The sequence below is a fragment of the Ostrinia furnacalis genome, unplaced genomic scaffold (assembly GCF_004193835.3).
Source record: "Ostrinia furnacalis isolate ACB-3 unplaced genomic scaffold, ASM419383v2 OfSCF6946, whole genome shotgun sequence".
NCBI classification, from domain to species: domain Eukaryota; kingdom Metazoa; phylum Arthropoda; class Insecta; order Lepidoptera; family Crambidae; genus Ostrinia; species Ostrinia furnacalis.
This window is the reverse complement of record NW_021137185.1, coordinates 97,331-111,321: the sequence shown is the minus strand read 5'-3', so window position 1 is coordinate 111,321 and position 13,991 is coordinate 97,331. Positions and strand designations below refer to the sequence as shown.

At 38.1% G+C, this 13,991-nt stretch overlaps 1 protein-coding gene across 6 annotated transcripts in view; it reads right to left on the bottom strand.

Annotated features, from left to right (window-relative positions):
• The window catches only part of cyc (basic helix-loop-helix ARNT-like protein cyc), a 101,109-nt gene that overhangs the window by 23,480 nt on the left and 63,638 nt on the right, over window positions 1–13,991 (bottom strand). The gene's annotated exons all lie outside the window — the stretch shown is intronic.

Below are 13,991 nucleotides of genomic sequence, written 5' to 3'. Positions count from 1 at the left end.
TAAGAGGAAATGAGGGTAGATCTTTAGAATCTTAAGATTTTTTTATTTTTTTTAATGGATTTTATAACGCTCTGGCAACATTGTGATGTGTACATAATCGTTTGGACGGATTTTCTAAGAACTTTCATTTGGTGTGCAGGCGCAAGTCCTCGTTTCCTCTTAAGGTTGTAACAAAATTAACTGATGAGGCATATAATAATCGCATGCACAACTGACTACTATTCTGAAAAGACGATGAGCCATCGCAAATAAGGTCAGAGTTATGAATATTCATGAATTTTGAAACAAAACTGAAGAAGATTGTCTTTGGCTAGCCACCCTATCACAGGCGGACCTGAGTGTATACATCGCTACCTTTCAGACTAGAGGAACTTCTTTACATTAATAACTAGCTGACCCGGCGAACTTTGTTCTGCCTTAATGGCAATAAATAAGCAGACTTTTTTTAATTTCGAACGGGATAAAAAGTATCCTATGTCCTTCTCCTGGCTCTAAACTACCTCCCTGACAATTTTCAGCTAAATCAGTTCAGCCGTTCTTGAGTTATAAGTGGAGTAACTAACACGACTTTCTTTTATATATATAGATAACAAGACAACATCGCACAGCAAGAAGTTTCAAATACATCATTGAGAATTTAACAAACATTGGTGCATAACATAAATACAATAAAGTAACAATTACTTAATACAGATGATGTAATGAAAGTACATATGTATAAATCAACGTGGCCCTATTTTGCCCGATGCATGAATACAACATTTATTTATCAGATAGTTTATCACACTGAGTGATAAGTATGTCATTCGTGTGTTTCATAAGGTGAGAAAGCTAACATTTCTAGAGTCCAAGCAACAGCGCAACTCTACAGGCTACACTTCGGAGAATGTGCGAAGGAATTATACGACCTAATTCCACCAGCCCCCTTCCACCACCGGGGAACCAGACGCAGGTTAGTGTACCATTGGTACCATCCCTACATTGTCGACATTCCTTAACCATCCTAGACGGCATCTCACTTAACACCAGGTGCGATTGCGGTCAAATGCCCGCCTTGTTTTGCATAAAAGAATCTCGATCACGAAAATTATAACTGCTCCGTAAAGACACTTCTTGTTGGTTTGTTTGTAAGGGGTTATCTCTGGAGCTAGATCGATTTAAAATGAAGATGATTTTATTTTAAAAATTCCCGAATATCATAAACTCAATCAGGTACTAAAGAGTTCCAGAAGAGTTCTTGAAGAAGTTACAGTGATTTTGCAGCAATTGAAAACATTACCTTGTAGGCATACAACAAGGGATATTTTAAGAGTTACGAATATGATTATTAATCGTAACTCTTTAGTGAATTTAATGGCGCCCTTCAGACGCCCCACCTGCGGGGCTTCTTGAGTGAGTTACCGTCTCAGTACAAACAATTTGAGAGAAACCCTAGCAGAGTTCCTGCGACAATCGCGGGTCGATCGACTCAGTTCAAGAAATGCTGAGGTAGTAAAGTGGTCCTTTAATTACCGGCTTGTACTTATGAACTTAATATTAGAAATTCTGAAGAAAACTTAGGATTCGAGGAGTTACGCCGATTGGTTCGTGACGACGGACAAAAAGCTAAGAAAATCATTTTACTCAATTATTTCCAACACAAGGTAACTGTTCGGTGGTAGCGTGTCATCTTTCATTTAGTAATTGTTGTAACAACGACAATTGAAATAACAATAAATTAATGCTAATTTATACTTATCACACAAGATAGGACTAAATATTATCTGAATTAACTCTATAGTTTACTTATTTACTTTATGACATGTGAGACATGCACTCAGTTTCTCAACTCTCTTATTTGGCTACCACCGTACTAAAGTAGTATTGTACCACAATGATGTACCTACTACTATTGCATTATTTACACAAAATCAAGAAATGCATGCGTCCTGAAATCATGAAACGCAAAACAAAGCGATCATCCGATTTCATTAGGCAGGTATGAACTGGCAAAAACGATGGATAAAACATCTATGGCTGATGTTGACGTAATTATATTACCATTACTTATTATTCCAGACAGACGCATTCTGGCTGCGTTCAGAATCCAGATTGAAATGGTGATTATGTGCGCTGAGTGGACGCTGCGCGGTAAACATAAACATACAGGTACAGGTCAAAAATTATCCTAACTGGGGATCTTTCTTCAAAAATCTATATCCGCAATACACAATGACACCAACTCATTCTTATTTTAGTTTCATTTTTCTGTTTCGGTCTTTAAAAACTATTTCAAGTATACGTGGCTTTCAATTAATCGTTAACACAACTACCGATATTTTTACTGACTAGTTAAGAAGACATAGCAAAATATAGCAAACATTGTTTTTGTATAATGTTACCATAAAGAGAGATAAATTTTGTCCTCGTATGTTAAACGCCTACTTATTCGCACTCAATGTAGGTAAAAGTATCATGATAAGAAACGAAACTGAGAAATTTTTAAAATTAATCTAAAGACAAGTTTTTACATCTTAGTATAAGACCAATCAGAAATTGCATAATGCACATATCTGTGTGCATATACTATCTGTAATTTAGTCTTATAAGCGTTTTGGAACATGTATTCGGTCAGCTTTTAAGATGTTTGTAATAAATAAATAATGGGTCTGGGTGTCACTATCCCAACTTCCCAACTAATATTATAAATGCGAAAGTAACTCTGTCTGTCTGTCTGTCTGTCTGTCTGTTACGCTTTCCCGCTTAAACCTCGCAACCGATTTTGATGAAATTTGGCATAGAGATAGTTTGAGTCCCGGGAAAGAACATAGGATAGTTTTTATCCCGGTTTTTGAAACAGGGACGCGCGCGATAAAGTTTTTCTGTGACAGACAAAATTCCACGCGGGCGAAGCCGCGGGCGGAAAGCTAGTGTATAATATACAGGGTGTTAGGTAAATGGGTATATGAGCCGACACTAGCCCATGTTAACATGGGCATATAAATGGTATAGTGAAGTCAGAAATTTGAAATTATCATTTTATTTTTTTTTATTTTCATACTAAATAAATTTTGTAAAATCCGATTCGTATGAAAATCAAAATAATTAAAATGAAGATATAAATTTTCTGACTTCACCATACCATTTATATGCCCATGTTAACATGGGCTAGTGTCGGCTCATATACCCATTTACCTAACACCCTGTATAATATATTATGTGATGTAACTAAAAATTTATGGTTTTCGTAATTTTTCCTTTATCTATGCTATAAGACGTTGCTTCGTACCAAATTTCAAGATTCTGAGTTCACGGGAAGCACCCTGTAGGTTTTGATTCCCTTGCAAGTGTCGAAAATTTGCGGCATAAACGGCTGTATCTTTTGATTGCGTTGGCTTAGAAGTTTGATTTTTTCACAGCTTCAAGGGACAGTAGACCTGAATAATTGATATAAAGTTCAGCTTCATACCTCCACGCGTTCCTGAGAAAAAGGGTCTTGACAGACGGACGGACGGACAACAAAGTGATCCTATAAGGGTTCCGTTTTTTCCTTTTGAGGTACGGAACCCTAAAAAAAGTATGTAGTATATCCGTTAAGCTAGCACCCAAAACACAAGCATTAATTTGCTTACTTTGGGGCTAGCTGGCGCTGTGTGAAATTGACTAAAGATTTAATTATTTATTATTATTATTGATGATGTAAGAAGAGTAGAATGCGACCAAATCTCCTAGCTCCTCCCGTGGACTCGTAAGAGGTAACTAAGGGACACATGAATAATAATATGCGAACATCAGGCCTGAGAGCAAAGATATGTAGTAAAGACTTTACTATCGTGTGTTTGACGACGACAAGCACGGAAGAAGTCGCTAGCAGAAGCCTAAACCTTAGCAAATGAAGAACTGTGAAACCGGTAAATACACAGGTGTCTGCCTGCTTTTCAGCCATACACTCAAGTCAAGTGCTAAGGTGTTTCATTCCGTTGGCGTTCAATCTGTATTTTCTGGATAACAGAAGTGGCAGTACTACAGATTGTTCCAATAGCAACAACTCTACGACGCAACGCAATCACACGATGAGGCCAAACTCGTCGGGAGGGCAGCGCCCGTGCGGTGTTGATGATGTTAGAGCTCGTCATGGCCAGCAACACATTAGTTTGCTCAGGATTAAACTATTGGGTATGAAAGGACTTTAAGTGTGCCTGAGTCTGAGTACTTTCAGTAGCGTGGAACATTATATTCAACATCTATAACGTGACATAACAATGTTGAACTTAGTAAATTGCTGTAAATGGGTGGCAGTGTTTGTTTTTGAGATGTCAGTTTATGATGAACAATGCCGTCGTGTTCCGCTATGCTGCGGTAGTGCGGCGGCCTTGACATTGCATCGTCGCGTGCGCAGCGGCGGCGGTGTGTGCGCGGTCACGGAGATTACGCGCGCGCCCACACGTGCACCATAACATAGATAAATAATAGACTGGCGCCCGCTGCGAGTGGCTTCGTGACAATCACTGTTTTCCGAGTAGTTGTCAATCCGATCGGTGACACAGAAGGTAATGAGAGCCGAGTTGTTTAGAAGCAACGTCTTACTTACGTACATACTTTAATAACAACTCTATCAGTTGTAACTGCTTTTAGCAGCTCGAGTTGGTGGCAATACTTATATCAGTTGAAAAACGATTGGCAATCCCTTTAAAACTGTAGTTCTTATAAATTAAATTAAATAAAAGTAAAAATATCTTAAAATTTTAGCAAACAATAATTAAGATTTAGCGTCAATGTTATTTCGATAATCAGGCAGCAAGTACTAAAGAACTCTTGTAATACCACTTCAAAATGTCTAACTAGAAGGTATATTTTCGGTACATTCAGAAAAAATGTTACACCTACTAGTTAAGTGGTACGAACCCAAAATCAATAAACGTCAGTCAGCACTATATGGCCCTCATTAACAGAACTGACATTTTGATAACCCTTATCAAGAAAGCAGATTAATTATAATAATTACACACAGTTACGAAATAGTGCAAGAGAAAATTCCGCGATCAGACGCGATAACTCAGTGAACCAATGAATATGACGTTGTCTGATCTACGCCAATAGGAGCGGTTGATTGATAAGGTGTTGGTTTCTACAAATTCTTTAGCACTTATACATGCAGTTCCCCTGTGAAACTAAAGGCCCATTATATAAAATTCATCTATAAACAGATACATTTCTTGAATTTAGAGTCATCAAATAATAGTTTCTATTACACCATGTTAGTAATTTAACACGTAGCATAATATGGACGTGGGAAAGGTATGACAAGGAATCGATTTATGTGCTTTAAACTTCGTCATCAAAATGACAATGTACTGGTTAAAAAGTTTGAATACAACTGGCATAGCACCAACTGGCTTCAACGTAATTACTGCGACCTTCAAAAACAAATTTTGATCGAATCGGATTACGACCATGAGGCAATGATGTTGTCATTGAGTTCCCTGGTAATGACGGCACGGTCATGTGCGTGTAATTAAAATCCAAGAGGTCATACAGAGGAGGAATTCAATATCAGTTCAATTTCATCGCTTTGATCAGGAGAGGTTTTAAAGAAAAAGACAGCCAATAGATAGAGACTTTCTAGCGCGGCTTTTTCTCAGAAATAGCCCACAATATTCTCCTGTAGCAGTAGTAGGACGTGTAAAAGCGCTTTTAAAAATCACAATGCAAAAAATTTACGACTTTGTAACATATAATTGTTTAGATCTCGGTTTTCCAGTGACTACACTGAATTGTATCCTTATATTATCGAGACTTAGCCTTTTTAAGGTAAACCTATTGAAATTGTAAAAGTGTCAAAGTACTTTTTTTTAAGCCTATTTACAGAAATAAATGAGTTTTATGAGTTTTTATTGCCCGGAAAATCGTTCAGCCGAAATCCTCGCAGGTAAAGCCGCTGACAGTTAGAAGCTAGTTCACAATATAAACTACGCCTGAAATTTAAAGTATGGGTTTTAATGATTGTAATAATATGAGCACTGCTGAAAGGTTTAATGAAACATTTTAATTAAGACGAATGTTATACGAATACACTCATTAAATCCGCAAAGCCGGCTCATGCACGCACTAGCTGCTGTTTGGTCGCCACATTTACGTGTCGATAAGAGCTTCAATTCTTGTTTGACCTTTTTAATAGAAGCAACAGGCGACAATTTCTATTTCCTGTTAGAAACGAGGAGCTTTTTAGCACAAATTTTGCGTAACAGTGACCATTTGTTGACGTCATACAAGTGGTCACGTTTATTAAAGGCTCACAGTCAAATATTTTCCTTAAAACTTCCTTCAGATGATGATGACAGAGCAGGACACACTTTATGAAGAAGTTAACTTGTAAATAGGACCTTGTTGATATGACTATAATTTAAAAGTAGGTAATATTAAATACATTACAACTATAAACATTGATAAAGTATCGTGTTTTATCTATGCATGCATTCAAGCGCAAGGCCGAGTGGCGAACCCGCGGTAGGTACTTGACACCAACGATCAGCTGCGGCTCTCGATAACAATAACTTATGAATATGAACATCCACTATGTAGTCAAAATATCTAGTACTACGACCACCTAAAAATAATTTGTTACTAATAATGGTAATAGATGTTGCGTATTATTTAGCAATAATTTCAAGTTATTTTGCAAAAACTTCTTGACATCGTTTAATTAAATGGTGTCAATTAACTACCTTTAAGTGGGTCTCTGCGCGAAACAAAGGTGTAGAAAATATCCATTCAAGGAAGCACATCAATAGGAGAGAAATAAAAGCTTTATCACTGTGGCCTGGACCAGTAGGCCTAAGATGCGCGCCGTGATAGGCGGTTATCACGCCATTTTATCGATTTTGCCCGTACAAATTAACGTCGATAAAAGTCAAGTAAAAAAAAGTCAAAATTTCTTTATTTGTTTGGACTAATAAATAGTTCTTACAAATCGTCATTATCAAAGTTATCACGGCGTGCATCTTAGGCCTACAGAAGACGGACCAGTCTTTTAAAATGCGTATCAGACGGAACAGGTTTTAACAACTTTTACTATGAGAGCTACATCTTACATTTAAAAACAAGATACTCACGGAAATGTCATGGTAGACGAGCACTTTTGATATAGGAAAAGTTGTTATTAACAATAATTAGCATATTATGTGATTTTCTACGTTTTCTAAGACTGATAAATAGTTTCTTGTATATTATGTATAGTAACTAACTACTAACTTTTATTTAATACTATTTTATACATATTTTTAAGATGCTTATCATCGAAAAAATGGCATATTACTTATAAATACACAAGCCGTATCAGATTATTGCAGAAAAGAAACAAACGGACCAACAAAGGGTAATGCCGTGTCAAAGGTTCCCGCTCAGCATGAGTGGTGCGAGAGAGATAAAACATCACAGCATGCCACGACACTGGTTGCAAATGTAATGCCAATGGGGCTTACTAGTACGGCTGCTGAGAGGTGCTTTGGACCGGGAGGGTCTGCTCCTCAGACGGGGCATACAAACCGAAGAGGGAATCGCTTTCGGGTGATTCCCAGTTCGGATATGGCGTTGCGGGCTGCATTGGGTACCTATAATTTGAAAACCTATGGATACATACGTGCTTACCTATGTCATTGCCGTTTTGTGTGGAGAATTTGAAGGAAACTCAATTTTCAAGATAAACATTTAGGAGTGACAAACCCATTAATTAATTTTTGTGCGGTAAATGTAATTTTCCAGAAAATATTAAGCCAAGGCGTGAATACGCGGGGCGCGCGCTCGGCGTAACGTCCGCTGCGCCCGCGCACGCGGCAGCTGCGTTAACAAACGCATTACGCACCGCTACAAAGGAATTTCATTATCTTCCACTATGTACGTGACAGCCTCCTCGATGAATTTGTTAATGGACTGCACCTTCTTCATGTACTTATAATATAAAGCGAATAGCTTCAAAAATACGTGCCGCAAACTAATCATTCATAAAATCATGTAGGTAGTTGACTTAATCCTAAATCATATACCGTAACGTGTATAAAATGTGATTCAAACATTGCTATTTAAAGGCTTGTAGACTTCATTTGAGTTAAAGTAAAAACACTGTAACACAACAAACACAAAGCTAATTTATACACAGGCCAGAACTATAAACACAAGACGAAAGCCAGTATTCATCTATGAGCTGGACTTGCCGCCGGAGTCGTCGAATTAACCAATTATCGATTGACCTTGGTTGATTAACCGCTACAGAAATAAACATAAATAAACGAATAAGCAAAAAGATTGGAGCCAAAAAATGAAATAGCATTCTAAGCAAATTGCAAATTAAAGAACACTGCGAAAAGCACTAATACCCGTGACACAAAGTAAAGGTCTTAATAAAGTAAAGGAAGGCAGCACCTGTCACCGCCTATCACAAGCACCCCAATTGCGGTTATGTTTGAGATCATCAAAATGACCTTTCTGCAAATTTTAACAAAATATTTTATGGCTTCTATTAAATATCAGAAGGTGTAAAAGTCAAGGTTGCCGTAGAGCACCGACAAGACGTCACTCCAGCTGACGTTTTATTCGTTTTTAAGCATAAATTACATAAATTGCAACATAATTATTATTTTACAAACGATGATTATGATTCTTATAAGCAAGGAATCCGTTAGGATGCAGTTAAGTTGCGAGTTAAGTGTGCGATTACTCAGCAGCATTCTTTTGTTAGTAACGTTCATACATACAATACGAGAACACCGGTATTTTGCACGGTATGTAATGAAGCAATAAGTAAACTAATTATTCGTGATTCCATTGTCTTGTCTTTAAATCCTATTATTAGAGGCAGTACCTATTACTTAATGGGGGAGCCCTATGCTCAGCAGTGGACTTCCTGTGGCTGTAATGAATATGTATAACTTCTAAGATAGTAGAAGAGTATAAAATATTTTTTTAGGGAGTATTATAATTTAATTTATTAACGAACGTTTCAGTTTCCACCGTAAACCGTTATTGTTTATTTATTGATACAAAAGGAAGTGCAGTCTATTTTTAGATCCTTTGAAGTTGACAGAAACAAATATTCAAGTTATCATAGTCTCGGATATACTGACATCTCTGCAATCTCTGGAACTGTCGGAGCCATTATTTTAATTGGAATAGATTGTAAGCAAGCCCGGCAGGTGACGTGTGGTTACCTCTTGGACTAACACGTGAGTTCAAGTAAGTTCATCGTATTTGGCCCGCGAGCACGACGATTGCGTCCACAGCACACCCTTGCCTGGCGATGCCGACGCATCATTTCAGACACGCACGTGTATGCACACTCAGCGCTCGATGCAACTGAGCAAGGTGCAAAAGGGTTGCTGCACGCAAACCACACTAGTTTAGAGAAAATTCATCATTTTAAGATAAGTTAGGTAACGAAGGGACACTAGGTAAGTGTGTTATAACTGACACGTATTTTTTTCGTTATTTATCAGCACTTAGAACTATTTACATTGTCAGCACAATCTTGTATTGTTCACACAAGCCTGACCTGTGCCACTTCTTGACTTGGGTCAACGCGTTTTATTGAGGTCTGAATATTTACCAGTGTATAGTGTGGGCTTATGATCTTATCCAGTAAGGTTTAAGGCTCTCTAAAGTGTGTGTGTAAGATACTGCGCTACCACACGCAGTGGCGCGTGTGTGCCACTTCGGCCGCGCCTCCCGCGCACGTGACGCCGAACTATCAACGCGGCCGTTTCGAAATAATTCACGTTATTGACAACTTTTGCGAGTGAAGTGTTATCATTGTCCTTATTCGATTTACCTAGTTACAGCTCACATTTATTATTCTAGTCTGTTTAATTATGACATATTATGTTAATTAATTTCGTTCCGAATATAATATCATTGAGGCCGTTGCTTCTCCTAAAGTACGAGTAGGTTGTGAATGTGATAACTGAAATACGAATACGCATTTAGACAGAAACTGTCTAATTTAAATTAAAATATTTCAAAATATACATGAAATGCTACGAGACGCTACGAAATTATACTCGTAGTCTAGAGAGTCCGCTCGCGATTTATTTTAGGTATTTGTTTTCCATATACAATACATTTACAAATTAAATATCGTATGGTTAGTTTGCTTTGTAGTACTAGTTTATTCTGTGCTTGAAGGTGAAAGATGGAAATATGTAGTGGAACTCTCTCAAATGCATCCCGATCCCAAGTGTCGTAGCATTCGTAGCCGTAGCCGTAGCAACAGGCGAATGTTCACGGAGCGTTTGGTTTACGCCGCGCCTGCACGCGGGGGCTCTCATACGAGCGAGTGCTCACGCTTCCAACTAAATACGAAAGGATCCAATACTGAGCTATAATAAAGGATCATGAAAGCAACGACGTACAAATGGAGAAATCGCTAAACTCAATTTATAAAACATTATTTTACTGTTTTAGCTAAAACGTTTTCTTAAGATTATTATTTTATTAGAAACGATTCGGATGTCTCTATGCAAAACCAAACACCGAGGAGAGAAACGTGATAACAGCTAACTGAAGGTATTGGAATACTTGATATTAGCCATTATCATACATGAATATGCGGGTCAGGTGGCAAAATGGCGCGGTGAATTCTAGAGCTAGAGTTCCTGACTCAATTATAATCGGAATCTTGTTTCTTAAAAGTAGGTACCTACTCGTATACCGTCTTCAAAAATAGAAGTATTAAACAATGGACAACATACGCGTGTCACAGATGATAGGTAAAAGGGTTTTTGAAACGAGCGATGGGGTGTAAAAAATATGTCAGTCTATTTGTGAGTCATCATCTCGACCATCGGATAATAAAGTTGAATAACATTTATGACTTCAGACGATGTACCTGCTTACAGCTGGGTCCAAAATGCTCAAGGGTATCTCTAACAACCAATCACAAGATAACTGAACACTTGGCCATTACTGCCTGCCTGTCTCTACCGAACAGACACGAATAAACATTATCTAGCTCCACTAACAAGTTGCTGGCGAGTCAGACAGATTGTAAATTGAATACGTACAGGATTATTTATAAATCTGAAATACTCTGCTCCCGCGACGTTCAAGCGCGTCGTCGCTTGGCGCGGCTCAAGCGAGTCAAGCGCTGGTAGGGCCCAAAAGATAAGGAGACATGTAAAGTGCCCCATAAGGGCTACCTTTTTCTTTTTTTATTATTTTCTATTGACGTTCATAAGTGCCACTTGTGGTCTAAACTGAATAAATATTTTTTGATTTTGATTTTGATTTTGAACGGCAATCGATCTGCCACAGGCTCCAAATCCAGGAAACGAGCACGGCTGTAACGTCACACACGCGATCAACTGCGGCAATCGCTCGGATCGCAACCGTTCAACAGGTGGCGTTACCTCGGTAACCTACTTAAAGCATTAGGTGTGAAAAGGCGAGAGAAAGTAACCGCGAGTGGGCGGAGTATGGGCGTGGGCATCGGTGGGAGGGGCCGCACGCCCACTAGTAAGCGCACGCACACTAATCCTAAATCTGATCCGCGATGTCGCCAGATATCCCCAAGACACCGGCGAGGAACGACGCCGCGTCACACTGGCCACGTCACGTCACTTTGAAGAAAAAGGAATTTTTGTTCTGAACACATGGTGGATAACACGAAGCTACGAACAAATTTCGACAACGTGCTGCTGTGAACTTTTGTACCCATAAACGTCTTGGTGGGTTTTAACCAGAATTTAAAAAAATATATTACCCGTTCTTCTTTGTTTAATTTGTTTTCAATATCTTTTAAACAAAATAAATGGTTTTCATACTCGAAACATAGAAATATTATGTTTTCTTGAAGGATATGTTTTCTTTAAATTCCAAAAACAGAAATAAAGAAATATTTAATTTAAATGTTGCATAACTTGCGTAGTATCGTACTTGTTTTACGATCAAATACTGTAAACTACGGAATGTGACGTCAATGAGTCAATTACATGGCTAGGGAGATAGCGAATATTACACGTATTACATTAGGTCTCCGTATGAATATTTATGAGGACTTTACATTCTTTACATGCATATTAGCGCGTTTCCAAGAGAACCCAAATTCCAAAAACAAAGTAAAATGAGAGATAAAGGAGGCTTCAGCTAGTGCCGCACAACCGCACATACTAAATAACTACTTACATAACCCTCAGAAACAAACACGAGCATATTTTTTACTTATTTAACTTATTTACTGACAAAGTTAAGACAAGTATGAGTATTGTAATGTAATGCTATGAATAACCTGACTACGAGCATTTAAGTATAAATATTAGTAGGTAATTCAAAGTCATTAAGCATAAAAAAATATTATTACTCGTACGTCCTTCTTAGATATATCTATTTACGACGTCCTTTTATTATTGAAGTCCACGGGACTATTCCCACCTCTCGTTCCCATCACTGCAACTCCTGTGTAGCCAGGATCTACAGCTTGACCGCCACAAAAACCCAACGAGTGAAGGTCAAGTTTGTCCCGGGGGAAAGTTAAACTGTCATTAGACCCGCAACGGAATTAATCAGAAGAACATAGGAGGAGTTCGAAAATAAGGTTCGCTTCCCTACATTGCAAAGCGGACGACAAGTGACAAACAAAGGTTTAAAACCTTTAATAAAAGATTATGCACCACGGACAATAAATATCCTTGCCATACATCACTACCATGTCTGAGTCAATAATATAATATCGGTTATTTAATTAATTATAAATTGCGCCAATATCTGGGGTGGTGGGAGCCTGATGACCTGTATACTACAGGTATGCAAATACCTATCACAGGCATCAGTCTCACACAAACAACTTTGTTTTTGAATTGTGAGTTCCAAAATACTGAACTGTCCTATGCATGACATTGACAGTGGGGCGCCACCGTCAATACCGGATCGCTGGTTCCGATTTTTGCCATGTCGGAAACCATATAGTTGAACGATGGTAGCTCCCCCCTGTCATTGAGTTTGGTGGGACAGTTCAGCTTGGGTCATCTATATAATAACTTGTGTCATTGTAATGTTTGTGATGAGAAAATAAATACTATTTATTATTACTATTTATTATTATAATATCAATTAAGGGGGCCTATCTTATGAGCAATTAGCAACTACCTGCTAATAATATTTTTCACAAAATCGCTTAAAACCACGGAAATTTTTGTATTGAAGTCCACCAAACTTATGAAGGAAAAAGCTCTAGGTACTCGTAAGTAGATGTGAATGATTTCAAATATCAAATCTTAAATTACGTAAGAAACCTCAAACTTAGTGCACGTTGTAGGTACAATTCCAAAGTTTGTAAATGTCAAAGCTCAATGAATCACACCAACGCCGAAAACTAATTAACACAAACAATGTCAAAAGCGCAACTCCCACCAACCCTTCTACTATACAAAAACTTGATTACCGAAAACGATCAAATTCTTCACATAAAAGGGGAAAATTAGCAGAAACCATTCGGCAAGGATCGGTACCTACAGACGTAAACAAATGACGGCAGACGATTGTTTGAAGATGAAGGGCTTCGTCGTCACTTTCGGAGATCATCGGCTCTGGCTGGGGGCACCACGCTAAACACGCTCGTTGCATAGTGTAAATTAATGATATTCTATAGCTGAACACACATAATCTTATATTATGGGCAGTGGACAGTGTCCGAGTTCTTGAACGATAATATGTCTCTGTCAGACATAATGGCAATCAGCTTCAACCGCCGCATCGAATTTAAGTGATGGAACAACAATGAGTATGATAGATTAACTTTCAAAGTTCTTTCCACTGGATTGAGCCGCGCGGCGTACAAGCTAATGGAAACACCTGACGTAATAGTTATGGATTTCTGCACCCGTACAACTGCCTCAAGTTCGAATCGACATTTTACGCTAATTCAATATGCGACGAGTATTATTGTTTGGACCTGTAGCAGATACAATAGAATATGCATCTCGTAATGTTAATTATTACATTATGACAATAATATTTAAATTTTAATT